Source organism: Borostomias antarcticus, assembly GCF_949987555.1.
Source record: "Borostomias antarcticus genome assembly, chromosome: 4".
Lineage (NCBI taxonomy): Eukaryota > Metazoa > Chordata > Actinopteri > Stomiiformes > Stomiidae > Borostomias > Borostomias antarcticus.
The window spans coordinates 65,690-93,003 of record NC_140237.1 but is presented as its reverse complement, the minus strand read 5'-3'; the positions used below and the strand labels follow the sequence as shown (position 1 = coordinate 93,003).

Below are 27,314 nucleotides of genomic sequence, written 5' to 3'. Positions count from 1 at the left end.
GGGATGTCTGACGATCGGTGAACAAGTTTCAGACTAGTGAGACGTCGGAACAATGGTATGTCGGAACAGTGGGCAGTCCCCCAGTTTAGGTAGCCTACTGTAGGCCTACGTTTCGTGCATCCTGTATTTGGCGTAGGCTAAACGGACATTCTGTATTATGTGGCTGTGAGGAAAGCAAACATTCCACACATTCTTTGGTAGGCTATGATTGATTTAGGACCAAAAACAGGGAACGATAACACAGATGATCACTTCATAATGTTGGACCACATTAAACAATTTCCCCTCTGGGAAATTAAGACTCTCATCTAAATCACCCAGTTAATCACACTTAAGCATTTATTTGGCTGCCAACAGAAACACATATCAAATGAATATGGCTACACAATAAAATGTTTAATGGAAAATAAAGTTTACAGACAAACTCAAAGAAAATGACTGAAATTGTTTCCCCAGACTCTGACGTGGGGTGGGACTCAGAGGAGGGGGAGTCTGGAGTGATCCTTGACCTGACGGTCATGCCCCCGCCGGTTGTAGCCTCCACCTCTAGCGCCATGACCTCCAGTGCCTCCACCTCCAGCGCGCCGGCCTCCACCTCCAGTGCCATCTCCATCTCCAGCGCCTCCATCTCCGTCTCCACCGCCCACGCCTCCACCTCCGGCTGCCAGCGTCCCTGCCTCAAGGGTCCCTGAGGGAAACCGTCTGGGCTTCCTCTCAGACGCTGTGCTGGAGGCCCAGACGGGGACCCTAGAGGCCCAGAGGGACATGGCAGAAGGGATTGGGGCAGTTGTGCAGCAGTTGGTGGAGGTCACCACACTACACCACCAGAGCCAACAGGACATCCTCACTGCACTTCATTCCCTCACACATGCTGTCACGGACCTCACACAGTCACTCACTACCACACTCACGGACCTCACACATTCACTCACAAACGCACTCACACACCTCACACAGTCACCCACCAACAGACAATAAAATGGTAACAATGTGAACCTTACTTGTTTGTGTCTTCATAGCTGGCGCATGACCTCAGCGCGGGCCTTTTGGCCCCGCTGTTAACCCTCATGACGGGGAGGGGGCTGAGAGCTTGAGTCCTCATTTTGTGGTGGGGTCTTGACTGGTTCTCATTCTTATTAGCTTTGAATATGTATCTTGGCAAACATAACACAGGATGATGTACAAGGAGGGGACAGATACCTAGTGAAAGTACTATTGGTTGCTAGTAAAAAGACAATAACGAGGGCTTGGTATAAGGTGGAACGCCCAACCAAGGAGCAGTGGCTGGGTGTTGTGGAGCAGATTTATGTTATGGAGAAGTTCACGCATGCATTGATGCAGGAAGGAAAGTTTGAAGGGAGATGGGAAAAATGGATGGATTATAGAAGGAAGTGTGATGATACCACTAATATTGAAATTGTAATATTTGAGTAAGAGAAAATAGCTGCATTGTGACTTGATGGAAGTACCCATAAGCTGTTATATTATTGTGTTTTTTGTTTTATTGTATTGTCGTTGTATGGATGGAAAATGCTAATAAAGATTAAAGTTTAGGAAAAAAAGAATATGTATCTTGGCATATGCACTCACCAACAAGCAAGCCGTCACGCGCAGCGCCTGCCTCCAGTCTAGCCCCTACCCTGCTGTGCGCCAGGATGAATGAGTCGTGTGTGGAGCCAGGCCACCGTGCCACTACACTTGTGATGAGCATGTCGGTGTCATGATTTGGGTATTTATAATGTGCACATTTTTGCGATTCACATAGACGTATTCATTCACTGATGGTGCCTTTATGAATATGTGGGTGCAGTCGCCATCGCCGCCACCTCTATGGAGTTCTATCTCGCCCAGTAGGCCGAGTAGCGCCGGATTAATTTGGCCTCGCATTACGCACAGGAGGACTGTCATTTATATGCTTACCAAACAGCAAACGGGTCCACATGATCACATATTAATGACAATCTAATTGGTCAACTATTGCCGTTTGATGGAGTGCCTGCATTAGGTGTGTGAGGACATATTGCGCAGAAAGGTTTGGGACAGCGCATAGGTTAAGTTTGGGGAACAAATCCATATCGGACCATTAATGAGCCGGTTAGAGGACACGATCTTGCATTGCGATATATGTTTGTGCTGAATTGGGCTATTAGCCTACATGATTGTGCGTTTATAAACTCTCGCTCTTCCTCTCTCCATCAAACATTGTAATTCACCGAAGCACCACCGGCGTCGCCAGTTCCCCCTGTGTTCAAAAAGGGTGTAAAACCCCGTCTAAATCGGTACGCCGAGTCGAAAGGTTTCGTAGAAAAGCGTGTAAAAGGGCGACTAAATATACGCCCTTTTTGGTTGATAGATCGCGTTGTTGGGGCGGAAGAGTGCGTACGCCAGAAATCTCGGAAAAGACCGTGTAAAAAAAAGGCGTACAATGATAAATGAGGCCCCTGATTGGTCAAGTCACGCCTCAGGAGACACGTCACCGCGGAAACCAATGCAGCTGCAAGCTGTGCTTCATAGCCATGGATGTATTAATAGAACACACGCACAATTAATGCTGATGATCATTCAATGATGATTCCACAGCTTTCATCTATGACATCATAGAACAATCATAGCCATATAAAAGACAGCAAATAAGTAAAGATCCATCACACATTCCGTCTCCTCCTGGAGTGCATTCACCATTAATTTCCTGTGAACGTTTCAGACTTTCCTGATGGCTTTTAAATCGCATTTAAAGCTTCTCATTGGAGTTGCTCTCTTGGTGGCTGCGGCCAAGATCGATCCTTCGGACATCGAGGCCTTCAGAGACACCCTGATGTCTCTCACTGTGCCTGACCAGTGGGCTGCCTCTCCGCCCACTAGAACGGACCGCGTCTTCATCACCCACGACTGCCACTTACTGGACCATGACGACGGCCGCTTCGCTGGTCTTCAAACGGGGACAGAGACGCCCGACGCCCAGCAGATGGAGACCAGCATGTTCTGGGTCTGGGACCTGTTAGTTAAGACCTTTGCGACAAAGAACACCAACGCCCACCAGAAGACGAGAGTAGCCCTGGTCATCCCCATGATCGAAACACCGACAAGGGTCAGCGCTTTGGACAGCGGCGCACAGAAGAAGACCGGCGGGTTCTGGGACTTCTCAGCTAAGACCTCGGCTAAAATATTCCTTGCTGTGGGAGTTACGTTCCTAGGAGCAGCAATGTTCTGCCTTCTGCGAGGAATTCATTAGGGGCAGTCCTCCAGGTGAACTGGGTCAGCATGGAGGGGACTGAGGAGGTGCAGACTGGCCAATAGGAGGAGACTGACAGAAACCTCGGATATTTTCTTTTTTGTTTGTTGTAATAGTTTAATAAAAGTGTCAAAATGTATAGGGTATCTGTTTTTGAGGCTTTGTTGTACCCTAGGCTTACTAAATGGGCTCTGGTAGCCTAGGGAGAAAGAGAGAGGGAGAGAGAGACCTTGCTGCTTTCATATCTCTCAATAGCTGTCTGTTGATTTTGTACATTCAACTAGAGTTTTTAGACCTTTTTAACGACATCGGTATCGGCCGTTATGCAGCCGATATGTCCCTATTTAAAAAACATTATTTCCGCCTGTATTTTCCACTTAAACGCTGTAAAATAAAAACGGATATTTCTACAATTATCCAGTAGAGGGAGCTCTAATGCAAGTGAACTGCAGCACTTGTGCCTCCCATATCCACAGCAAAGAGTCAAGACACGACGTGCCTGCCCTGCATTACCGACAGTGCCTTCGGTAATGAATGAAGGTTTGTATTATGTGCACTAACCTACTACACAGTTTGAACATTTATGAATACTCAGCAATGAACCTGTGAAAGTTTACGACCACACTGCTTATCAATCCTCATTATCGAGCGAGCTATGTAACATTTGGTTAACTATTTGAGGTGGCTAGCAAGCTTATTATGAAGTGGCCGTGAGGCAGGAAGTTTTGCTACCGCAAGATGTTATGAGGGGAAAATGGATCTAACGTTAGCTACATTTGCAGAGGACATCGCTGTATTCTCAAATAAATAACCAGCCGAAATAAAATGGTGACTGAATGCATCACACGTTTTGTTCTTTTAATCTGAGATAATGATATTAGTTAGCTTGTAACGTAAGCGGAGGGCTACAAAACGTGTCAGTCAAGACAAACATAGCAAGCTGTGCTCAGAGGCTCGCGTCTAACTTAAGTCTGGACGAATTGAGCTCGATATGAGCAGAGTAGGAATGATGCCTGAAAGGGCTTAAGTACAACCACCAGTTTGAATTGTTCGCCTACCGCCCCCCAGACCACGAGTTATGGGTATTGATTTAACCGGCCACGATAGAGATGAATGTGTCCCAATGGGGCTTGTTCTCAGTTATACTCCTCATGGGTTAAAGCGGGGGGAAATCCTGCGACGGAAAGACTGCCCGCGCGAGTGAAACCTCCTGCCCTGACAGGAGGTTTCTAGGTGCCAAAAGGGCTCTTGACATTTGATGTAATAAAACATACAAGAAAACTACAGTGGCCTAAATGAGGGCCACAAGAAGATGCACAAGAAGATGCACTTATGAGTTCTGGCAAGTAGTAGTACATTAGCTTTTCCTACGTTAAATGCAACTTAACGCTTAAATGCCACTTGACTTTGGTGACACAATATACAGGTCTGCATGTAAGGGCACACTCTCCAAACTCGACACTCTTTACTACTCTGCTATCCGCTTTTCCACAAACGCCCCCTTCAACATGCACCACTGCACTCTTTACTCCCTGTTAAACTGGCCCTCACTACACACGCGACGCAACATTCACTGGCTCACCCTCATCTATAAGACCCTTCTTCACCGGTCAACACCCTACATGTCTCGCCTGCTGCATTCTCTCCCTGTCACATACAACACCCGGTCCTCTCTCTACATCCAACTGAAAATACCCAACCCCAAAACCTCTCTGGGACTTGCATCATTCCAGACTGCTGCTGCCTCTGACTGGAATGCTCTGCAAAACTGGACAAATTCATCTCTATTCCCACCTTCAAAAATGCCATCTCACTCACTCTCGCCGATTCGTGTAAATGCTTTTCCACCAGTGGAGGCTCGTCCATTGAGGCAGGGGAGGACAGTCCTCCTCAGTTTTTGGAAGAAGAGAGGGATTAAAATATAAACATATGAATTTATTTATTCATAATTAATATTATCTCAGTTTAGTTCATAAAGCAGGTTTTCCCTATGGATAAAAACCCCTTATTGTAATTCTAAAGCTCCAACAGTGACATCTATAACATGCAGCTGGAGGACCCATAGATATCTATGGAAGGGAGGCTAGCCTCCCTTAGGGCAGGTTCTTTTCTCTTAAATAAATGTAATGCCTTTTTTTCTTGCTAATTTGTGATTGGCCAAAACGAAAAATTACCGCAAGGAAGGACAGTACTCCGGCCCTATACAATACAATAGCTGTACCATTGCTAGCTAGCCATGAGCGAACTGTTGGATACTGCATTTGCTGTGCAACGTATTCCATTGTCCAGTTGTCAAATCTATTTGCCAACAAACTGTTTGAGAGCCAGCACACCTCAGTGTCCCCTAATCAAAAACATTTTTCATATATCACCTAACCTCTCCAGCACCTCACCAATATCAATTATTTTCTCTCTTTAGAGAAGAGTACAATCCATTACAACAACTATTGCTTACAATGTTTTATTGTTGTTTTGTAATATTTTATCATGAATATTTTATCATGAACTAGCTGCATGTAGTTAAAAAGTGTACTCCTCTTCTGTGTTATGCCTGTTTTACCATGCCTGTGTGATGCTCGGTGTAGTGTTCTGTGTAATTGTATGCTGCATGTTATGTTATATTTATGTTGTGATGCTTCAATGTATGCTGTCTTTAACTGTTTTTTGTTTTTTTAACTGTCCTGCGTGTTTGCTGAAGAGTTTGTGGTGGTGATGCTTAGTTGTATGCTGTATGTTCCATAGGTATTGTGATGCTTCCATGTATGCTGTCCTTAACTGTCTTTTAACTGTCTTGCATGTTTGCTGATAATTTGCTGCTGCTGTATGTCTGTGCTGGTGATTGCTCATTGTAGTGTTGCATGTTGTTTTATTTATGTGTTGTGATGTGTCAATGTATGCCGTTACAAAGCAAGTACAAAAATCAGGTGTAAATGAAATAGGGTGTATCCACAATGATAAATGAGGCCCCTGGGGAGGCATAGGCTATTTCATGTTCTCTTGATTCATATCCGTGATACCCTCCTTAACTTCGAGGTGGGCGGGAGCTCCAACCCGCAGACATACATTCTTGCATTGAGCCACTTAGCTACTCGTGTTTCAACGCGTCATTGTTCCCGGCTTTCACCGATTGGCTAAGGGCTTTCAAAAGAAGTAGTCAAGTAGCCGTGACTGTTTGTAATCCGTCTCTCTCTACCTTGGGACCTTTTCCCCGTTTGTCACGCCTGTAAAGATTTGGAATAGCATATCCTTTTATCCATCTGAAGGAAACAAGAGACACGCACTTCATTCTTTTTAGAAAACACACCTTTCCATCACAACCTCTTCACCAACCTTTCACTGTAGGCTACAACAATCTTCAATTCGGTAAGTTGTATGTTCATTTTTATATTTAAGAATAGAGCGCAACGGTTTTGGGCTTCGGTTTAGAAAGTGAATTTCTCATACATTTAGGGTTCGTTCTTTAAAATCATTAAAGGGTTTTAAGCCTGGAGCCAAGTCAACACGCTAGCTGATGAATCGTGATCTTAGGGACCGTTCTTAATTCATGGGAGGGGGTTTTAGTAGCTATGCATTGATCACACGAGCCCGTGTACTTCTGCACCCGTGCCTTTGTCTTCGCGGTTCTGTTCGTCCACATGCAACCAAGCTTTCGGGCCCCTGAAACCGTGTTCGTTTGAAACCGGAGTCCAATTCCGGTTTCAGCGGTTGCGTATGTGCTAGTGGTTGAGGTAAAATGGTAAACGTAAGAAAAATGTTGTTGCTACTTATTAGCATGCTGTCGGCAGTCTTTGGGTGTCATATCCAGCTGCTTAACCTGGTCAACGAACAGAGGCGCCTGGACGAGCAAAGATTTTTATTTATTTATTGTGTTTACATTGTATTCATTGGTGACATTAAGGAGCAATTCTACCTCACTATCTGTCCAAACAAAATATTGTTCTGACAATTGACTCACTGCCCTGTGAGTCGCCATTGTTGTTTGTGTTTTCGTATTTCCCTTTCCGCGCTTCTGTTCCGGTATTGACTCTGGCTTCTGATTGGTTAAAAGGGCCTTTACTTTTGAAGTTATATCGCCACCTACTGCTTAGATTACATCACTTGGCGTCGGATTTTGCGGTTTCGCCACTCGTGGGGACGAAGCGCTGTACAAATAAAGCTTTGATTGATTGAGCAGGGAGGAGCGAGAGCGAGCCCATAGGAGGGTGGAGCCCAAGCCCCCAGGAATCTAAAGTGAAACCCTATTGAATCGCGCCATCTTGGCTACATTTGTAGTCATTTGGCTATTTCCGGTGACTTTTGTACTTGCGCAGTTGTGCTTTTCTGTCCTACGCGCGTCCACGAACAAGTTCACGTTTATGTGAAATGCAATGGAATTAAAACCGGCTTGCATATTAACCTGTTTTTGTCAAATATATCCATTGGAGACATTATTTTTTATCCAGGCATCTTAGTTTTAACAGGTTAATTATAGCTGAACATGTTTTGTGAATCAAATGGTAGATGTTAGATCATCTGGGAGAAAGTCTGTGTAATTGTGTATAAGTTGCATTTCCTATCACTGGAATTTGCTGGAATGCTTGTATATTTATATTGTAATAAAAAATGTTATTTTATTGCAACTTGCCACGCTATTTAGTGGCGCAGTGTAAAAAGGGAGCAGAGAAGTGTACCATACTGTTGAAAGCTCAGAGACAAACTGAGACCCACCAGGAAATACAAGTACGCCTATAGGATAGGCGGAGCATAAGTCCCCTACCTAATCTAAAATAGTGGTGATTCTCCACAGAAAAGAGCAGAGCTTTTCGGATTGGGGAGGGCTATCTGCTCACTAGGGCAGACACAGACCTGGAGCAAAACTAAACTCTCAAACAAAAACTCTAGTTTAAGAAGTTTGAATCAGAAAAATACAAAGTAGGAAAACAATGGATATACCATCACCACTGGCCATTGTGGGATGCAAACATCAAACACTATTAAAGGACATTGAGAAAACCTCTGGAAAATGTACAAAACACACTAAAAGATTTAGCTCAGCATGGCCCGAGGGTTGTACTTGAGATGTGGGTGTGTGTGAGGTTATGGAATGCCTAATAAGAGACTACAGGCCAAGAGATAAATCTGATGAACATCAAAAGAGAATTAGGATTAAAAATTATAAACCTGTTCAAAGATGAGGGCCAACACTACAGGAAAACTGAGATCTTGCTGGACCAGAGTGGGCTCCCTTCGTTAAATAAGAGTCAAATTAAAAAATATATACAAAATACTCAAGACCAAGAATGGATGAAAGTAAACAGCAGGAATAAAAAGAGAACTTGGGTCACTTCAGACTCAACCAAAGCAAAAACCAATACGATTGAACACCTTAACCAAACTGTAAAAGACATTTGCAAAACCTGTAAAAATGAAATCATTTAGCAGCTCAATTAGTCCATTAATTGCCAGTCCAACTATGACATGGATTTAGTGAAAAAAGAGAAGAGACAGTAAAAGAGAAAGTAGCAGAGGGACAAAACAACCCCAGAGAGGGACGCACAAGCAGACAGAACTAAACATGCTGCAGAGCAGCCAGCCAGCAGAGCTACACAGATAGATACAGACGCACAAGCAACCAGAGATAAAGAAGCTCTTAGAAAGCATACGTCTAGGCAAAGACAGATGGAGAGAGATGCACACGCAACCAGAGATGAGCATAATGCTGAACAGCATGCCACTAGAGAGACAGAAACAGCAGGATCCAGACATGATAAGGGACTGTGTGATAGAAATAATAGAAGGAAGTTCATAGAGAAGCAACTCTCAATGAATCCAGAGGCCTATATACAATCAGATGCAAATAAAAAGGCTACGTGAAGGCTAAGCCTAGTGCTTTAAGCCACTATGGCGCTGCTGCTCCGGATTGATCTAATTGACACATTTTACGTTACCGTGTTTGTTGATAAAGTAGTCGGACAATTAACTGCTGTGCGAACACTTGGTCCATTTATTGTCCTTCCATAATCAATAATCCAATAATCCAGCAAACAACCTGGTACGCATGTTTGTGAGTGCGTGTGGTCAAAAACTGTTTGCCCTCCGTGCAGTAACACCTAGCCAACAACAGGTGAGTTCCTACCTAAATATCATCAGTTCCTATTAACATGGGAGGAGCAACACATTGACCCAATTAACCTGAATTTGGCTCTTACAGGCAATGTTAAAGGAAAGATTTCATGAACAATTAAACAGGACAAAAATAGGCAGAATAGGACTTTTTAGAGATCAGGGATGGACCCATCTTTGCATGTGTAAACTGTAGAATAATTAGGCATTACAATCAGGTGAAGAAATATGAACACATGTTCATTTCTCAGATTTCCAGAATCTATTCTGCTGCTCCCACTCAAAATAAACCACCTCTCCAGTCTTGAAAGTTTCCTTCCCTCCCTCCCTCCATACAGTCAGACCCTACATATCACCCACTTGGTTTTCTCCCTCTCTCTCTCTTCCTTCATCCTTCCTTCCTTCCATCTCTCCCTCCCTCACCAGTTTGTTTTTAAACCATCCCCCCTTTCTCCTAGGTATGTGAACTGTGCCTGTATTGAGGAAGAGCAGAACCTGGTAGCGTTTCAGTACCGTGGAGGGATCCTGTATCGCTGCTGTCGGCTGCTGGCTGTCGGGGAGGAGCTGCTGGTCTGGTACGGACAGGAGTACAGATACAAGAGCATCTCCTTCGACTACTTCTGGGACAAAAAGAGCACCACTAGAGGTAGTTGTCCTAGACTCTCCTTCCCTCTGTCTTCTCCATCTCTCTCTCATCCACTTCTTTTCCTTAAAGCTGAAACAACCAGAGGTCTGCTAGTCATAATAGTAACCGCTGTCCAAGTAGCTCTCCTCTTCCGGCCTTCCCTCTCTCCTCTGTCTTTTTCCCATGGTGCCAGAGAGCAGGCAAAACGTGGGCATACAGCGTGAAATTCAGGACACTCATGGATGCAACGATACAGGGGACAGTATGTGATGCACTGCAATGGCGCCTGTGCAAATTGCTGTTGTGGGGCACGGAATGCTCTTAGTTGCCATGGAACATGGAAGCTTGACATAAGTTAAGGAGTGCTGGCTAGCTTATTCTAGCTATCTAAGTTTACACCGTGGGCTTCAACATATTACATGTTTTCTCTCCTCTCTCCTATTTAGATTTTGTCACTTCTTTTTCTCTCTCCTCTGTCGCTTTCCCTCCGAGCTCAGCCAGAGGAACCTGTTGCATATCTTTCTCTCTCCTGTCCACAATCTGAAGTCGTCATGTGGTTGTGTCCCCCCCACCTTCACTAGCTACATATAATCACCCTATACAGTATTTGAACTTGTACTAAATGTGTGAATCATTTTAATGTTTGTGTGTCTCTCTTTCACTCTCAATCCCAGAAGTGATTTCAGACTTGCCCCAGGTGTACTCCTTGGTCCGAGTACCAATTCTCCTAAAACTCCCAGATCTCCCTCCACAATCACATCAAGAGCAGCCGTGACAACCTCTACATCTCTCTGCTAAGGAACGGAGAGATCAGACCAGAGACTCTCCCATCCTGCTCCTCTTGATCACTCCCTTTCACCACCTCCAACACCCCGCTCACTGCAGCTCCTGGCCAGAGGCAGAGAGACATTGACAAGCCAAGATCGTACCACTGTGACCAGTGTGGGAAGAACTTCAGTCTAAAGGCTAATCTCAGGACGCACCAGTGTGTTCATAAAGGAGAGAAGCCATACCAATGTGACCAGTGTGGGAAGAGCTTCACTACATCAGGAGAGTTAAAGACACACCATTGTGTTCATACAGGAGAGAAGCCATGCCATTGTGAGCAAGGTGGAAAGAACTTCAGGGAGTCAGGAAAGTTAAAGATACACCAGCGTGTTCATACAGGAGAGACGCCATACCACTGTGACCAGTGTGGAAAGAACTTCACTATGTCAGGAAACTTAAAGACACACCAGCATGTTCATACAGGAGAGAAGCCATACCACTGTGACCAGTGTAGGAATAACTTCACTACGTCAGCAGAGTTAAAGACACACCAGCGTGTTCATACAGGAGAGAAGCCATACCACTGTGACCAGTGTGGGAAGACCTTCACTCAGTCAGGAGACTTAAATAAACACAAGCGTGTTCATACAGGAGAGAAGCCATACCACTGTGACCAGTGTGGAAAGAACTTCACTAGATCAGGAGAATTAAAGACACACCAGCGTGTTCATACAGGAGAGAAGCCATACCACTGTGACCAGTGTGGGAAGACCTTCACTCAGTCAGGACACTTAAATAAACACAAGCGTGTGCATACAGGAGAGAAGCCATACCACTGTGACCAGTGTGGGAAGAACTTCACTACGTCAGCAGAGTTAAAGACACACCAGCGTTTTCATACAGGAGAGAAGCCATACCACTGTGACCAGTGTGGGAAGAACTTCACTACGTCAGCAGAGTTAAAGACACACCAGCGTATTCATACAGGAGAGAAGCCATATCACTGTGACCAGTGTGGGAAGAACTTCACTACGTCAGGAAACTTAAATACACACCAGCGTGTTCATACAGGAGAGAAGCCATACCACTGTGACCAGTGTGGGAAGAACTTCACTACGTCAGGAGACTTAAATACACACCAGCGTGTTCATACAGGAGAGAAGCCATACTACTGTGACCAGTGTGGGAAGAACTTCACTAAGTCAGGAAACTTAAATACACACCAGCGTGTTCATACAGGAGAGAAGCCATACCACTGTGACCAGTGTGGGAAGAACTTCACTACGTCAGCAGAGTTAAAGACACACCAGCGTTTTCATACAGGAGAGAAGCCATATCACTGTGACCAGTGTGGGAAGAACTTCACTACGTCAGGAGATTTAAAGAAACACCAGCGTGTTCATACAGGAGAGAAGCCATACCACTGTGACCAGTGTGGGAAGAACTTCACTACGTCAGCAGAGTTAAAGACACACCAGCGTTTTCATACAGGAGAGAAGCCATATCACTGTGACCAGTGTGGGAAGAACTTCACTACGTCAGGAAACTTAAATACACACCAGCGTGTTCATACAGGAGAGAAGCCATACCACTGTGACCAGTGTGGGAAGAACTTCACTACGTCAGCAGAGTTAAAGACACACCAGCGTTTTCATACAGGAGAGAAGCCATATCACTGTGACCAGTGTGGGAAGAACTTCACTACGTCAGCAGAGTTAAAGAAACACCAGCGTGTCCATACAGGAGAGAAGCCATACCACTGTGACCAGTGTGGAAAGAACTTCACTCAGTCAGGAAGCTTAAAGACACACCAGCGTGTTCATACAGGAGAGAAGCCATACCACTGTGACCAGTGTGGAAAGAACTTCACTACTTTAGGACACTTAAAGAGACACCAGCGTGTTCATACCGCCATCCAAGAGCTGCACAGAGTTCACTGAAGCCTGCCTCAAAAAGGACCCCATCTTTGTAAGCAATAATGTGCATGTGTATGTGTGTCTGTGTTTGATATCAATTTGATATCAAATTCACTTTTATGATCTGAAAATCAGTCTATATTCTGAACATCTTTATTGTTTATTTTCAGAACATCTTTATGTTGCCCCTGGAAGGCAACTAGACATACTGTACAACGACACATACAGAACAGTACAAGAAGAGTTTCCACACAAATCCGCCCCCCCCCCCCCTCCCTACTTTCTCATTCCCCCTTTCTCTCTCCTCTCAGGTTCACCACCAGCTATTGAAGAAGCGATAGATGAAGGAGAAGGGAGTTGGAGAAAGAGAAAGACCTGTCGTGGAATTTGGAATGGACCTGGTTTCTTAGGCCTTGATTACACTACTGCGTTTTCGCCTACATTTGTGCCTAGCAATGACACTACCGCAGCCAAAATGAAGCTCAAACCCAGAGGCCTCAGGATACGGCTGGGGCTACGTTTCAGCACTCAAAATCTGGAGCTGTGTTCTAGTGTAATGGGCAGATCCAGAGGCTTTTGAATAAAAAAAGGAAAAAACCTACATTGTAATGCTGTGTTCACTTCAAATTATAACAATCAGACAGGTGATTTACGAGTTTGAGCTATATAGCATCTTAGTGGATACGATAGTTAATCAGCCAAGCGGACTGATCTTTTTTGTTCCCGACCAAATAGTACCTTCCTCACACCAGTCTGAACGTTCGAGCAATCCTGCCCTTTTCTTTTTGAATAATATTCTCAATTCTCCAATATATAGTCCTTACAATCAGTTTGTTTAAGTCCTTCATCCATTCCCTCACGATATAGCTCGCATATTACGACGAGACTTGAAATGTGTACCAGACATGGAGCAAACACTGGGATGGAAATGTATTTGTTGGTGACTGTTGGTTGGATGTCTGGACAGCTGCATTTTAAACTTTTCAGAACGTTTTTTTTTTTATTAACTTTTTTTAATAAACATTTTATAACCTGGAGAGGTAGTGTAGGGAGTTCCTTTGTGTGTATGGGGGTTTGTGGCTGAATTTGGCTCATTTTATCAAAACTCATATCTCAAAAACCTTTAGGAAAATTATCCCAAAACGACGCTGCTGATGAATCTTAGCATCTCCTTAATAATCAGAAAGATCAGACACAAGAAGACAAAGAACTTTCAGCTTCCAGAATCAGGTCAGGATTGAAGAAGGTCTCATCAGTCTCAGGACCACTGTGTCATCTGTTCTCCCAAGGTGTGGAGGCACCATTCATCTCTCGTGAGCCCAGGGATCTACTGGAGTGTAGCATAAAGTTATACAATACCGTCTTCATCTTCCCAACCTTGTCTCCCGGTCTGTGAGAGCCTTTGCAGCCCAAACCCAGAATACCACTAAAACAGATGACTAGCCTCACATTATTGACCAGCCTCGTGAAGTCATCTGCCATCCCCAGAGGCACTGCAGCTGAGCTTTAAAAGTACAATATTTGAGCAGATACGCCCCAGCCCAGAAAAACCTTTTGGAAAACCTTCACATTCCAAAATCTTGAATGGCTCAACTGCAACTGTTTTTGAAGAATCTCTGAAAGCCTGCGAGCTGTGTGAGGGCATTGCCAAAGACCTGGAGAAGAGATTTCACCCTGGGGCCAAGGTTCGCCCCTTCTCAAAAGTCTCTAAACAGGCTACTGGTGAGACCAGCATCCATCAGACTTCCTTGAAAGTCCTTGATGGATAAACTTTGGGAATTTTGATTGACTTGGAATCTTGAAACATGACCATCCAAGTTCAGATAACGTAGTAATGCACACAAAAACATTTAAATCCATATCATATTCATTCTTTATTCAAGGACCTGTGCATTTTCTACCCTTCAAATAACACATGAAGATGTGATGGACTAGTGGGCCAGCCTGCATAATATCAAAGAGGCTGATAAAACAACAACTATCTACCAGCCTTACTGCTGCAATTAAATCACCACTGTTTCATTGGAAACATAATATGTTATATAATATTATTCATAGGATATTGACTAGATGGGGTGTGCTTTTATTCAGAAGACCTTCTGGTTACAATAGTTGTCCTGTCAAAATGTAAATTTTTGCTTGTTTCTTTAGAAAACCCTTTCGACTATTACTACTAGGAGCTCATACAATACTACGCCAGCTACAGTTTATCCTGGAGGCAGTCTGTCAACATTGAAGCTTCAAAAGTAGGGATGGATGAATATTGTGCTGTTTTAGTTCTTGTGCTGTTCTTTAGTAACCAGGCCAGGTCACGCCTGGCTTATGTGTGTTGGCTGGCTTGTTTCTGTGTGGGACTGGTAGGACGGTAATGTCTGATAAATAAAGATGGGTCTTGTCACCTGGACACATCAGTTCCAATGCTTCCAATGCTAATCCAGCACAATGAGAACGGGATAGCCAGTTAGCTCATGAGCTCACAACAACTAGCAGCAGCTTCCATAACATTAATGGTAGCGGCCAGTGGCTAAAGCAGTTACACTGATGATTCCTGTAATGTTAGCTATTTTGTTGCAATGGGTTCAACTTTTGTTTCTGGATAACGTTCATGACTTGCTGTTTTGCACTTCCCTTTAGGTGGTGAATAAGTAGACCCAGGACACAGTGGGTTATTTGGATATTTAGGATCTTGACATTATATTGATATGAAGATATGAAATTAAAGTATTTGCCTTTAGAAGTAAATTGTAATTAAAATGGCTCTTAGCTAAGTAACCTAAGTGTAGGCAGACTTGAAAGGTCAATTGTAATAATATCTTCAAATTCTTATTTGAATTGTTTTTGACCCAACACGTACAATTTGAGATTGTAGTGAGGAAAATAGCTGTATTTTCAGAGAAGTGTATTGGTTTAACCTGATCCTGTTAGCTGTTTCTAATTATGATGATTGACCCCTGATTGAAACTGTGTCTCCCTTCCATAGACTTATGAGATAAGGCTGACATTCCTTGGTTGGTACATTCTGTGGACAACAGCAATTGTTGTGGTTAGAGATAGAGACCAGAGCCCTGTACTACGAAACAGGATTACAGGGTTAGCGCGATAACTTCAGGTTCAAGATTGGTTTATCCGTACTACGAAGGTAGTTCATTTTTCACCGTGCTATATCGCCGGGGTAACTTATGCTGCCGAGCTAACCTGCTCCGGGGCAGGTTAAGTTCCAGATTATGGATCAAAACGTATGAAGCACTGACCGATCAATTCACTTGGAAAAGGCATAATGAACGTTAAGATTCTATAAGGAACTTCAGTGTGCGAATTAAACAATAATCTGCTGTACGAGAACAGCGAGAGGTTCTTAAGGGACTTTTTACAAACCGCCAAAACCCTCTTTGGCTTTCCCCGATATCATATGAAAAATTGCAGAATGACAGCTGCTTGAGCCATATTTTGCCTTGTGCATTTAGTCATAGACTGTAGGCTATGCACTGGCTTGTGTTTTATTAGTCTACCTGCAGTTTCGTGTAGGCTGTGGGTGATGCGGAGAACCAAGTAAAAACACTCATTTTTTATTCAATTGTCAAGTCTTCAATGTTGATTTATTAGACTAGCCTCCCGTTCCTAGGAACAAAGAGAAGTAGGCTACATTTTTATTAAATTGTGATAGCACCAATGCCTGACAATCATTGTCAATCAATACTTCTCCACCCCGAGCTTCACTTTTTCCATTTTAATAGCCTGTTTTATCTCTAGTTCCTCTTGTATAGATACTTCACATTGTCTACTCCAACCTGAAACTATTAGAAACTATAGCCTACATTTGCTTTATTTAAGCGTCCCCTGCCAGTCTAGGGGTTGCAGCTGAAAGAATAAGATATATTGATATAGGCTACAATTGCTTTACATGCCATAAGAATAGGCATAGCCCAATGATCTAGCCTACTCGTGTTCATGTGGAGGATAATGCTAAAACGTAGGCAGTATTTTTCCAGCTTTCCTTCCTGCCTTTGGCAGTAGTGACTGTGTTGCGCCTATAGTTCATATTTCTATATTATTGCTCCTCTTGTGTGAAATGCGGTGGACGGAACTTGGTTATGCGTATTGTTTGCCTTGTCCATGGCCATGTCCAAATACCCATACTAAGGTATGCGATTGGTCATTTCGAGCAAATACCTCCCCTTTTACCGTGAACGCGCTCATAGCTAGATTGGACCAGCTGGGTAGACTTAAGAACTCTCCTGCGCTCTAACCCCCCCCCCCCCCACCCACCCACCCACCCACACACACACACACACACACACACACACACACACACACACACACACACACACACACACACACACACAGAGCAATGGCACGCACGGAGAGAAGGAGAGCAGGCCTACTGTCAGAGGCACATTGACAAAAACCTAAATTAAAATAAAATTAATCTGACACAACCAATGTCAGAGCAAATGACAGGGCAGTCGACACCACTAAAGGCCACATCGCGCTTGATTGCCGCTTGGCTACATTTTGGAGTAGGCTGCATAATACACTTAACACTGCAACCAGAAAACCAGCAAAAAAAGGGCTTAATATTATTGACTGATTAATCAAATGTGTTAATGAAAATGACCACAGCACAACATATGCATAACAATAATGCATTTAATGTATATAGCGCTTTTCACAAACTCACTCAAAACAGTTGTGGGGTTGGTGTCGATAAAACTTGAGTGATCATTTGACAGAAATGATTTGCCTTTTCCAGAAATGGACAGAGACGTGATATTAAGTAAATACTGGAATTAACTTTATTCACATACATGGAAATGAGTTGATGTTGCGTAGGCATAAAGATGAAATGATAAACTGTCATTCAGCAATTCCACTATAATTAGCCTACTGATGATACATCTCCGCACTGGCCTGTGAGCCCCCCGAGCTCGGCGGGTTAGCCGCGAACTTCATGCCGCAACGAGCGATCTCGTCTCTGGGTGGACAGCTGTTCAACTCGCCTGGGACCAGGTCCCCTGAAGCTATTTCGCCTGGCTGCCCATCGCGCTGTTGTGAACAGAATGAACACCACCTACTAGCAAACAAAACATGTTCAGTCACAATTATACTGTAGTGTATTTTTATACGGTATTACATCCATACATCTGTATTACTCTCATGTAGTAATCATTTACCAAGAATAATGAATAAACTCCATTTTAGATAGAACTTTGTAATTACAAGCAACTTCATTGCAGTAGGAACTTGGTTAACTTAATTAACTTAATTAGTTTATCATGTAGATGACAAACACATGTCCTTTCCTGAGTCAACATTCCTTTGCCCCTGATGAACAATAGAGATGGCACCTCTGAAGAAGAAGTCAGGAAGCCTACAGGTGATCAAAGCAGGACCGGAAAAACCCCAAGACTGCCCCCATGTCCGGAGGGGGGGGCAGAGCTCAGTGACACCTATTGACCAATAACAAGACTAGTTGTAAATGTACCTCCCTCGTATGCAAAATTGTTTGTTTATCGTGTGCTCATTGGCTTGAAGCCAAGTATATCAACTGGGGTGCCACCTTGTTGAGATTCAGTACCGCTGAAATTTGACCGAATGGCGTGCTCAATAAATTTGGTTTAAACTGCATTTTTCTCCAGAAGATTCTTTCCAAGTCAAGACAAAAAGATACGACATATTGGCGATGGTGATTGGGATGGCGATTCTAAGCCCGATTTCCAAGACCCTTGAAAGACAGCGAGATCAACTAAACTTTTTGTGAACCTAATGGCCAAGGAGGACAAGAGTGAACGACGTCGCGAGTCTTGATCGAGGTAAACCGTCTTGCAAATCATTTTATGCTTACGCCATAAAGAACTTCCAATAAATAAGGAGAAATAGATTAAATTGTGTACGCATTGTTGTGCTGACTCGGTATGGGCATTGTCTTAGAAAGACGCATACCAGTGCGCAGAGTTTAGAGAAAGACTTGAGCATTCAGAGTGGAGTTCGATGTCTCTAAAGGAAAACCGGTTAAATTAAATGCATAGGATTGCATATATTTGTGTTAAATGTGTGAGGTACCAGTATGTAAAGCAGGCTAAACCGGAGTCCTGTATTGTCTCGTTTTAAAGTACGTTTTTAGCAGTCTGCTATTTGGTCCTGTTTCTTGTAATTGTGTAATGTAGATATTCTTACTTTCTGAATGATGTTGAGGGGATAGAGATCCTTTGTTCTCTCCTCCACGTGTGTGTGTGTGTGTGTGTGCCTGCGTACACAGCCTTTGTGTGAGGAGACGGGCTGTGAGAGGTGTGAAAGTTGAGGTGTGAACGGAGAGCCGTGCGTTGTGGGTTTTGTGCTTTAAAGTTTAAAAGTTGAGATTGTGTGTTTGTTGGTTTTATACATTGTAAGGTTTGAAAGTTGAGTTAATGTAAATAATATTGGCTGATATTTCCTGTTTAATTGTCTTTTGTGGGTGAAGCAACTCCCTGAGTTGTAAATTCCTAGCCCTCATCAAACAGCTGTGAAGAGGGGGGGTCGGTGAAACGCGTTCACTGGCCAGGGGGGTTGTGCTGTGGTTTGTAGGTGTGAAGTCACCCAATTGTGTTTCTCTCTCTATCTATCTGTCTCTCTCTCTTTCTTTCTCTCTTATTTCTCTCTCTTTCCTGTCTTTAGAAATTAGGGACAGATAATTCATCCAGTGGGTCGTGCGGTGTATGGGACGACTGGATTAGATTAGAATAAGTTAATTTATAAATCCACTAGTCAATTATAACTTTAGCCAGATTTTAGGGATATTAAGAAATCTTTCATCCTTCTCACCTCTGTTGTCCTATGCCTCCATCTAGTGGCGTTTAATAGGTTGCAGTTCAAGTTGGTTTTGATTGTATGGATTCAAGTGTATTAGGTGGTTCAATGCTGCCATCGCGTGGCCTTTGTTAGATATGACCGCTTTCTATATTTGTTTTGAGTATTCGTGTGTTTTATGACAGTTTGACTTTAGAATAATGGATTGTTAATAGCAAATTTATTTTTAATTATCATTGCTTTTTATTAATTGGGTTTTCCCCTTTGAGTCAATCTGTTTGCAGTTATATCCGGAAAAGCTTTTGTCCAATACCAGCCATCCATCCATCCACCCATCCATCACCTGCTTGAAAAGTAAGCCTGAATTGCTGATTAATGCTCATTAATTGAACTAGACTGATCACCTGATTTAATTGTTTTGAGTGGTTGACCTGCATTTGGGGCTTGGTGTTTTATGATAAGGTGATTGATTGGTTTGGTTACTTGATTTGATAATAAGGATACATGGTTAGTTTATTAATTGATTAACTCTTCAATATTTTATTGATTACTTGATTAATTATTTATAGCTATTCAACTTTTTGTTATTATAAATATTATATATAATAATTCTACTTGATACTGGATATAAGTGGTTTTGTGGGTGTTTAATTGTTAAATGGATGTAGATGGTTTGGTGTTGAGCTTTGGTTCTTGAGTGATTGGTGGTCTGTTGGATATCTGGTTTAAAGGTGTCTTGGTTTTTGATAGAATAAACATCAGTTTAAGGGTTTGCTTTAGTAGAGCGATATAGACGTACATACATATATTACGCTTTGCATATTGTGTGTATGGAGTGAAAGGACTGAGTGAACGGACAGTAGGACTCAACTTGCTGACAGGCAAAGTGGTGTGGACATTTCGATGTCTACGTCAAAATATTTTTTATTTTAATTCATTATTTTCTGGCATACAGCGATTAATGAGGGGATTGTCCTCTGGTGCACAATACCCTAAGCTTGCGTCAAACCGGGCCTTGTGGTTTTTAATTTGCAAAAATTAAAAGTGCTTAAATGGGACCGATCGCTCCCTGTGCTGAAGACTAGGGTTGAGATTGAGCAAGATTATATCTGGTTAGGAAGTTTTAGTCAGAGCAAGAAAGTGTCCTATGTCTGTGAGTGATTGAGTGTTCATTTCTTTATTAATTACATAAATGATAAAGCTTCATTTTTATAGTGTTAGATTCTTAATAGGTTTATTGATAGTTTGAATTGTTAACAGTTTAACAGTTTATCAAGTTATGAGCGCTTAAATAGTCTTGACGCTGTTCAGTAAAGTGGGACGGATACAGAACACAGCATTGGAAGCAGTAATTATAGCTCCAACCGAAATAGAGGAAGTCAACAGCACAACAGACAAGCTGTTGAGTGAGTGATGCTCTGTTCTCCCACATGAATTAAGTTTTGACTTCGCATTCTTATGACATTAAGAGGTAATCTAATATGGCTTATACACAGTTACTTGTGTTAAATACTGAGGGAAGATATGTAATCAGAGATGATAATAATGATATTATGCAGAAGGGAAATGCCAGGATGACCATCATTACCCATCCTGATGTGAAGCGCAAAACCAGGAAGTTAGCTCAGTCTCTGATACCAGCTGAAAAGAAGAAGAAGTAGATGAACAAAAAGGGAAAGTGGAAGCGACAGTGACTCTTCTGTAGATGAAGGAGTGGATATTGGAGGATATGATGAAAGTATTAGAAAGATTATGACAGGTGCTGTATAGAAAGGAAGTGTTGCTAATGAAACAGACTAGTAGTAGTAGTGAAGAAGAGAGTGAGGAGTCTGACTCGAAGGAAGATGATACAACATGGACCAAGGATGTACCAGATTAAGAAGAATGAAGGAAATTAGGAAGTAGTTGAAGGAGATTAGGAAGTAGTTGAAGGAGATTAGGAAAGTAGTTGAAGGAACAAGATGCTGAGCTGAAGAGGAAACTCACTCAAAGTCAGCTCTTGAATGGGAAATGGATAGAAGAGGAGTAGAAACAAGCTGTTGTTTTGCAGAACAACAACGATGACAATAACCAATGATGTAATCTTCATTCCCGTTCCCTGTTTTCCAACAGCCTCAGACAGGGGGAGATTATTAATTCTGAAGAATTCAAAAAAAAAAAAAAAAAAAAAAGGGGGGGTGAATAGGAAGTTGAACATGTCATTGGCTAGATGTCATCAGCAATTTACAATACAATAAGTATTTCTTAAGTTTTTAGAATCAATTTTTTAGGAGAATGATAGCGGTGATAACCTACGTTGTCACCTCTGAGCCTGAGTTCATTATTGAAGTTGAAGTGATGAGGAATATTTTTTTATTACATCTGTGACATTTTGGAGAAACACTTGTCTCCAGAAGATTATTATAGAAGCAAACTAGTTGAATATGGACTCCAGAGTATGAACCATCTTTTTGTTCAGAAAAACAAAAACAAAAAGTCATGTGTGTTGAATGATTATCAATGATTTGATGCTAAGTTCAGTTTATTACAGGAATTTCATAATAGTAGGAGTATTCAGTTATGGTTTCATATAACATTAGTTTAGATAATTGGTTTACAAAGCTGTTTAGTCAATTCAAATAGGTTATGTTTCTCACTTTGATTTAGGAGTTTGTGTTTCAATAGTCAATGAATGGCCATAAGCTGTTCGTTTATGTATTCTATTGAGGAGTTGGCTTTAGGCCTCCCCCTCTGTCATTAACCTCGGTTTGTGTTAAGTGTTGTTTTACAGGTACCGCGGACCCTGGGGGCCGGGCCCTAGCAATGCCTGGTGTATGCCATCCTGGGGGCTGACGGTCATCTGTTGTCTGTATATTGTTCTCTTGTTTAATCAGGCAGCAGGGGGTCGTCTACATTTCACCTGTGTTTTTGATTCAGGTGTGTGTACACGTCTCCTTGGTTAGATTGTTCTGTTTTGAAGTAATTTAGGTTTGGTCTATGTCTATAGGATGTTCTGTGTTTTGTGTAGTTCTGTGTTGATGTTTTCAGACTATCCTGGAGTGCATTTAGTGGGCTACCAAGGCGTGGTTGCCCCTCACCAGCATGAAGCTATGAACTGTGTGGAGTCACGGATGACTTGAGGGTCATTCTTGGACATTCCTGGAGTGTTCTCCCTGTTTCGGACGGGGTGAGCTTACCATCTTGCTGCGGACATTGTTCTCTGGGTGTCAGAGAGGATTGCGACACCTGGGGGTTTGATGTCTGAAGATGGCTCCAGCGTGAGACGTGGAGATGAGACAGCGCTGAGGGCTGTTCTCCTTCGGAGGGGCTAAGTGCTAGTAACCTCTGGCCCCCGATTTGCTTTGTTGGTGTGTGATAATTTGGTTATTTGTATGTGTTTTGGGGATTGTTTATGTTTAATGTTGTTTTGTGTCGAGGCGTTAGGACGCCTCGAAGGGGGGATATGTAGTGTATTTTTATACGGTATTACATCCATACATCTGTATTACTCTCATGTAGTAATCATTTACCAAGAATAATGAATAAACTCCATTTTAGATAGAACTTTGTAATTACAAGCAACTTCATTGCAGTAGGAACTTGGTTAACTTAATTAACTTAATTAGTTTATCATGTAGATGACAAACACATGTCCTTTCCTGAGTCAACATTCCTTTGCCCCTGATGAACAATAGAGATGGCACCTCTGAAGAAGAAGTCAGGAAGCCTACAGGTGATCAAAGCAGGACCGGAAAAACCCCAAGACTGCCCCCATGTCCGGAGGGGGGGGCAGAGCTCAGTGACACCTATTGACCAATAACAAGACTAGTTGTAAATGTACCTCCCTCGTATGCAAAATTGTTTGTTTATCGTGTGCTCATTGGCTTGAAGCCAAGTATATCAACTGGGGTGCCACCTTGTTGAGATTCAGTACCGCTGAAATTTGACCGAATGGCGTGCTCAATAAATTTGGTTTAAACTGCATTTTTCTCCAGAAGATTCTTTCCAAGTCAAGACAAAAAGATACGACAATACTGTTAAAACTAAGATGGGGAGAGCCATGAACGCGCGTTCACATTTCACATCTGTTCATGGACTACAAGAACGCGTCATTGATACCTTTGACTGCGCATGTCAAAGGTACCAATGACGCGTTTTTCTCAAAGATGGCGCGGTCCTATAGGGCTTCACGTTAGATTTTGAATCCTGGGGGCCTGTTCATCGCTCTCAGGGGCTGTGACAGGAAGTGATCTCTCTCAGACTGTGACAGGAAGTGATCTCTCTCAGAGACTGACAGGAAGGCCCAATACCAAACCACCCCCTACCCACTCCCACTCCACCACCGAGTGTCCCTCCAAATGAAGTGTCACTCTCAGCATGTGCTTGTTGGTGAGGTCCACGCGAGGAAAACAATCATCTTCGGAAGGTATTTGTACTAGCCTACCTTTGTCTGATTGCTCCTACAGTTTAGGGTGCAATACCATTGTTCCGACATCCTATTAGTCCGACGTCTCACTAGTCCGAAACATCCCATTGTCGGTCGGACTCTTGAGCCGTCGGAACAATGGGATGTCTGACGATCGGTGAACAAGTTTCAGACTAGTGAGACGTCGGAACAATGGTATGTCGGAACAGTGGGCAGTCCCCCAGTTTAGGTAGCCTACTGTAGGCCTACGTTTCCTGCATCCTGTATTTGGCGTAGGCTAAACGGACATTCTGTATTATGTGGCTGTGAGGAAAACAAACATTCCACACATTCTGTGGTAGGCTATGATTGATTTAGGACCAAAAACAGGGAACGATAACACAGATGATCACTTCATAATGTTGGACCACATTAAACATTTTCCCCTCTGGGAAATTAAGACTCTCATCTAAATCACCCAGTTAATCACACTTAAGCATTTATTTGGCTGCCAACAGAAACACATATCAAATGAATATGGCTACACAATAAAATGTTTAATGGAAAATAAAGTTTACAGACAAACTCAAAGAAAATGACTGAAATTGTTTCCCCAGACTCTGACGTGGGGTGGGACTCAGAGGAGGGGGAGTCTGCAGTGATCCTTGACCTGACGGTCATGCCCCCGCCGGTTGTAGCCTCCACCTCTAGCGCCACGACCTCCAGTGCCTCCACCTCCAGTGCCTCCACCTCCAGCGCGCCGGCCTCCACCTCCAGTGCCATCTCCATCTCCAGCACCTCCGTCTCCACCGCCCACGCCTCCACCTCCGGCTGCCAGCGTCCCTGCCTCAAGGGTCCCTGAGGGAAACCGTCTGGGCTTCCTCTCAGACGCTCTGCTGGAGGCCCAGACGGGGACCCTAGAGGCGCAGAGGGACATGGCAGAAGGGATTGGGGCAGTTGTGCAGCAGTTGGTGGAGGTCACCACACTACACCACCAGAGCCAACAGGACATCCTCACTGCACTTCATTCCCACACATGCTGTCACGGACCTCACACAGTCACTCACTACCACACTCACGGACCTCACACAGTCACTCACTACCACACTCACGGACCTCACACATTCACTCACAAACGCACTCAAACACCTCACACAGTCACCCACCAACAGACAATAAAATGGTAACAATGTGAACCTTACTTGTTTGTGTCTTCATAGCTGGCGCATGACCTCAGTGCGGGCCCTTTGGCCCCGCTGTTAACCCTCATGACGGGGAAGGGGCTGAGGGCTTGAGTCCTCATTTTGTGGTGGGGTCTTGACTGGTTCTCATTCTTATCAGCTTTGAATATGTATCTTGGCAAACATAACACAGGATGATGTACAAGGAGGGGACAGATACCTAGTGAAAGTACTATTGGTTGCTAGTAAAAAGACAATAATGAGGGCTTGGTATAAGGTGGAACGCCCAACCAAGGAGCAGTGGCTGGGTGTTGTGGAGGAGATTTATGTTATGGAGAAGTTCACGCATGCATTGATGCAGGAAGGAAAGTTTGAAGGGAGATGGGAAAAATGGATGGATTATAGAAGGAAGTGTGATGATACCACTAATATTGAAATTGTAATATTTGAGTAAGAGAAAATAGCTGCATTGTGACTTGATGGAAGTACCCATAAGCTGTTATATTATTGTGTTTTTTGTTTTATTGTATTGTCGTTGTATGGATGGAAAATGCTAATAAAGATTAAAGTTTAGGAAAAAAAGAATATGTATCTTGGCATATTCACTTACCAACAAGCAAGCCGTCACGCGCAGCGCCTGCCTCCAGTCTAGCCCCTACCCTGCTGTGCGCCAGGTTGAATGAGTCATGCGTGGAGCCAGGCCACCGTGCCACTACAATTGTGATGAGCATGTCGGTGTCATGATTTGGGTATTTATAATGTGCACATTTTTGCGATTCACATAGACGTATTCATTCACTGATGGTGCCTTTATGAATATGTGGGTGCAGTCGCCATCGCCGCCACCTCTTTGGAGTTCTATCTCGGCCAGTATGCCGAGTAGCGCCGGATTAATTTGGCCTCGCATTACGCACAGGAGGACTGTCATTTATATGCTTACCAAACAGCAAACGGGTCCACATGATCACATATTAATGACAATCTAATTGGTCAACTATTGCCGTTTGATGGAGTGCCTGCATTAGGTGTGTGAGGACATATTGCGCAGAAAGGTTTGGGACAGCGCATAGGTTAAGTTTGGGGAACAAATCCATATCGGACCATTAATGAGCCGGTTAGAGGACACGATCTTGCATTGCGATATATGTTTGTGCTGAATTGGGCTATTAGCCTACATGATTGTGCGTTTATAAACTCTCGCTCTTCCTCTCTCCATCAAACATTGTAATTCACCGACGCACCACCGGCGTCGCCAGTTCCCCGTGTTCAAAAAGGGTGTAAAACCCCGTCTAAATCGGTACGCCGAGTCGAAAGGTGTGGTAGAAAAGCGTGTAAAACTTTTTGGTTGATAGATCACGTTGTTGGGGCGGAAGAGTGCGTACGCCAGAAATCTCGGAAAAGACCGTGTAAAAAAAAGGCGTACAATGATAAATGAGGCCCCTGATTGGTCAAGTCACGCCTCAGGAGACACGTCACCGTGGAAACCAATGCAGCTGCAAGCTGTGCTTCATAGCCATGGATGTATTAATAGAACACACGCACAATTAATGCTGATGATCATTCAATGATGATTCCACAGCTTTCATCTATGACATCATAGAACAATCATAGCCATATAAAAGACAGCAAATAAGTAAAGATCCATCACACATTCCGTCTCCTCCTGGAGTGCATTCACCATTAATTTCCTGTGAACGTTTCAGACTTTCCTGATGGCTTTTAAATCGCATTTAAAGCTTCTCATTGGAGTTGCTCTCTTGGTGGCTGCGGCCAAGATCGATCCTTCGGACATCGAGGCCTTCAGAGACACCCTGATGTCTCTCACTGTGCCTGACCAGTGGGCTGCCTCTCCGCCCACTAGAACGGACCGCGTCTTCATCACCCACGACTGCCACTTACTGGACCATGACGACGGCCGCTTCGCTGGTCTTCAAACGGGGACAGAGACGCCCGACGCCCAGCAGATGGAGACCAGCATGTTCTGGGTCTGGGACCTGTTAGTTAAGACCTTTGCGACAAAGAACACCAACGCCCACCAGAAGACGAGAGTAGCCCTGGTCATCCCCATGATCGAAACACCGACAAGGGTCAGCGCTTTGGACAGCGGCGCACAGAAGAAGACCGGCGGGTTCTGGGACTTCTCAGCTAAGACCTCGGCTAAAATATTCCTTGCTGTGGGAGTTACGTTCCTAGGAGCAGCAATGTTCTGCCTTCTGCGAGGAATTCATTAAGGGCAGTCCTCCAGGTGAACTGGGTCAGCATGGAGGGGACTGAGGAGGTGCAGACTGGCCAATAGGAGGAGACTGAAGGAAACCTCTGATAT

General features: G+C 43.6%; 1 long non-coding RNA gene across 1 annotated transcript; it reads left to right on the top strand.

Annotated features, from left to right (window-relative positions):
* The first annotated feature begins 6,460 nt into the window (after positions 1–6,460).
* Positions 6,461–13,109, top strand: LOC311307892. Its single transcript, XR_014630394.1, has 3 exons — positions 6,461–6,595; positions 9,793–9,980; positions 12,955–13,109. It is a non-coding gene; the product is annotated as an uncharacterized lncRNA (long non-coding RNA).
* The last annotated feature ends 14,205 nt before the right edge of the window (positions 13,110–27,314 follow it).